Source organism: Zerene cesonia, chromosome 3 (genome assembly GCF_012273895.1).
Source record: "Zerene cesonia ecotype Mississippi chromosome 3, Zerene_cesonia_1.1, whole genome shotgun sequence".
NCBI lineage: Eukaryota > Metazoa > Arthropoda > Insecta > Lepidoptera > Pieridae > Zerene > Zerene cesonia.
The window spans coordinates 3,573,939-3,577,932 of record NC_052104.1 but is presented as its reverse complement, the minus strand read 5'-3'; the positions used below and the strand labels follow the sequence as shown (position 1 = coordinate 3,577,932).

General features: G+C 30.3%; 1 protein-coding gene across 1 annotated transcript in view; it reads left to right on the top strand.

Annotated features, from left to right (window-relative positions):
- Nucleotides 1-291: 291 nt before the first annotated feature.
- LOC119837402 (protein toll-like) overlaps nucleotides 292-3,994 on the top strand; it is a 13,943-nt gene continuing 10,240 nt past the window's right edge. The window contains exon 1 of the mRNA XM_038362976.1: nucleotides 292-437. The gene's annotated coding sequence lies outside the window, so the exon portion shown is untranslated. The remainder of the gene's footprint in view (nucleotides 438-3,994) is intronic.

Below are 3,994 nucleotides of genomic sequence, written 5' to 3'. Positions count from 1 at the left end.
TACTTTTCTCCTTTTTTTGACCTGTATGTTTATAACTGCAATATGTTGAACTTTGTAATAAAAGCTATACATGTCCGTATTATGAACGTAAATCCATCATTTTATTACCTCTATTAGACGCTACGTAGGTGCGGTTAATGTAATGAGACTGGCCTGACTTTTTATACCGTTTTTAAAAGTGTTGCTACATATAAACAACCCTTGATCGGTGGTTTTCGTGAAAACGAACATGGCCGAACAAATTTATTTCAATGCTTGCAAATTCAGTCGCGTAGCTTCAGTCGTCGCGTAGCCAGCGTAGCGGTAACGTCGTAACGCTCTGCGCTTGAATACGTAGCACGGTTACAATGGACTTATTCCTTCATGTTTAATTAAAAACTTTGTTGTTGTGCAAGGACACTATTTTCATTTAAAACGTGGATGCCAATTTCTTGCAGGTAAGAGGTTTGTGATTTTTTTACGGCGTAATTACACATTTATGATTTATATTTCATGAAACTGACCTGCATTCATTAATTTTTTGTGGCTCTGTTATTAATTATGTCTTCCATTTTTATTTCAATGTTATTAATTATAATTTATAAATTGTCTTCTTTTAATCTTTATTTGTTACTAATTCACTTTATGTAGAAAACACGGCAGTCCAAACATTCAGACGTTTTGAATAAAATAAACCGTCCTCGGTAAGCGAATAAAACAGTGTCGCCCATTGCTTTTTATTTCATCTTGAATTTTACTCTCTGCTTTTCTTTCGGATTTAACCTTTACGCCAAACTCAGTATTACTTTGACATTTTAGTGTATTTATTTGATTTTCTTCTTCATCTAGACATATTTTTTTACCATTATGTATTCTAACAATTAAATTATGTTAGAAAATAAGGATTATAGATATAATATACAGTTTTTAATACAAATAACGGAATAGGAATCAACACAGTTAAAATTTTTTATTTAAATACGTTTAAATGTCATTGTAAAATATTATTTTATTGCATATTCATGCGATAACATTGTGCTTATAACTTCTAACGTTACCTTTGATATATTAATAGAGTTTTTCAAAGTAAGGAGACTTATTTCCTAGGCGTTGTTAACATAATTCCATAACTATTCATAATATAAAAACAATTTTAATAATACATTCGCTGGTTACATTATATATTTTTGTATCGTGTATTAAATAATTCATTTAACGGAATGAATGATTTAAAACACGTTGTTTAATACACGCTACACAGTAACGCCTTTATTATATTTTACCTTTATCTCATATAAAATGAAATAGACTTTGATTTATTTTTTATAGTTCGTCCTATTCATTACTCGTATTTATTAAAAGCTATAATGACGTATATGTTAATACACAATCACATACATGCTCATTGCTACGTATTGAAATCAACTTTATTTTGAACCAAATGGACATTCATTCAAAGGTTCTATAATATTTCAAAGGCACAGTATGCCACATGAATGCATAAGCTGTGTAATTACTCTGAGAGCGCTATTGTCTTAACAGGACGTCGTAGCTCGAGCTTGAGTTAATTATTGAGGCTTGTGAATCTGACGACAACCGCAGTGTCTCCTGAGCTCTTTATTGAATAATGAATTTCCGAATATTTAAAACAATGTAGGACCATTGTATGGAATGATGACGGAGGTTGATATCGACACAATTCTACACTCAATTTTTTGCATACTGCTAAATTCTAGACGTGATTTATAACTTGATCAAGAGACTTTCTATTTGTAAAAAATAAGCTTATGAAATTATCCGTTTTAAACGTTTACTAACTTACTTTATTCCTGCGTTATATGCCTATATAACGCAGGAATAAAGTAATTTGGTACATGCATATGTTGGACATTATTTTTGTTTTTATGCATGGTCAGCCGGTTGGGAGGGGCATAACTTGTTAAAAGATAAATTGCTATTTAAAAAAGTTTTCGAAATTGCCGATACAATTAATTCAAATTGACGTCAAACTGAAACTAAACTTTTATTGGGAAAATTTTACATGCTAATTTTCGTTTACTCGTATCCATCCGAAATCAAAACTTTTGCGTATTTGTGTTAATATATTCTAAACGAATGTAGTTTCAGTTATCGATACTGATAAGATTTTAGTAAGCTAGTTACATTTTAGTAAGCAATTTTAGAAAATCGTTCAATAATTGCTGGTTTTAATGGTTATTATTTGTAAAGGATTGAAATTAATTGAATGTACCCAATCACCAGACATATGTCGTATACAATCACAAGACATATTCTGTAATTGACAATTTATTTTATTCTTCGAAGTATTACGCTGTTTTTAACAGAGTTACTTATTAGATCTATATACTGGATTTTTGTCGCCTTGTTCGGTTTGAATCTTGATAAAATCTCACTTTTAGTTGAGGATAATAAATGACCGAGGTAATACGTTTATAATAGTCATATAACAAATGTTCCTTAATGTGACATTCAAATCACTCAGTTGTACAAGATTTATCGGAGAGATAAAAATTACTCTCTATGGATATCTATAGACCGATAATATAAATATAGCAACATTATTCAATTGAGTATAGAGCTGTAAATACTCTAGTATTTTTACAATACAGCCGTTTGAAGTGTTATTGAAGTTTCTCATAATTAGGACATGTTTTTAGTGAAATATTAAAAATGTATTTGGAAAAGCACGAGGATTTTATGAATTTTTAATAAACACTGATTTCAGAACTACTTGGACGAGTATATTGTTTGATATTCACAATGAATGTATTTTTTACAAATTTTAACAGTTGATATGAATAAGCAATAGCAACCGAAACGATTTAAGCGGTTTTTTGTATGCGGTATGCGCTCGGACAAGCTTTTGAATTGCTCTTGATTTGATGGACGTTTTGTTTCTATGTACAATAAAGATTTTTACATTGAAACGTTTCCTTTTTCAATGTAATGAATGAACACTCCTCGCTTTTGCAAAAAAAAATCCGCGTTTAACAATTTCCATGGGGATTTCTCGTTTATTCCCAAGTAATTATTTTTTTAATTTTGATGAACCTCGTTTTCATATTTCGAATTGTTAAAATATAAACAAATTGAGTTAATAATTGAAGGGGATTCACGTCTATTTTATTGGTAATTGTGGTTGTAAATCATTAATTATATTTAATTGTTGATTAATTCAACTTGAATACTTTTGATAAATTTTATAAACCCTTGCTTAGTTTAAATGGTACATTGAGATGAATAATATATTTCAGATATTTTAAGCATTAAGGTTCATCCAGATGCACTTTATGAATACAGATGTAATATATTTAATTCATAGTTTTCTTGACCCGTGTAGAAATCGTTAATATTGAAATGTCATGAAATCAAAGTTAGTAATAATAATAAGTTACTTATTAAAGATATACTAGCGTCGATCACAGAAAGGACTGAAATATTTCTCATAAGTTTTTCCGATAATTTTTTCAAGGAAAAGTGATTAACCTTCAGTCTGAGCAAAGCGATGCTTTTTATCTGCACGGACAAAGAAACAAAGAACGGTCGGTTGAACATTCCTGTCCTTACTGCTAGATCAATGAAGCAAGCTAAAGAAAAGAGGGCAAAATATAAGGCTGATGTTTAAAAAATATATATACCGTATTCACTGGAACAATATATGTAAAACGTTATATTTAAAACGGGCTTAGTAATGCACGCTTGATACCTATCCATATTAATATTATAAAAAGATAACTTTTTACTTTATATTTATAGGGAATAAATCTACTGAAATATAGATCTTATCATGACAATTGTTTCTGTAGCAGAAAGCGCATTGCTATATTCAGGAGTGACAAAGGCTGGAATTTTAATACAGAATCAAACCGGGGCAAGCTGCTTGTAAATTAAAATATGTATAATTTATTGATATTTAGAGCAGTGGTGGCTCAGTGGTGAGAACCTCGGACTTTAAAATCGATAGGTCGGGGTTCGAGACCGGGCGAGCGTGCAG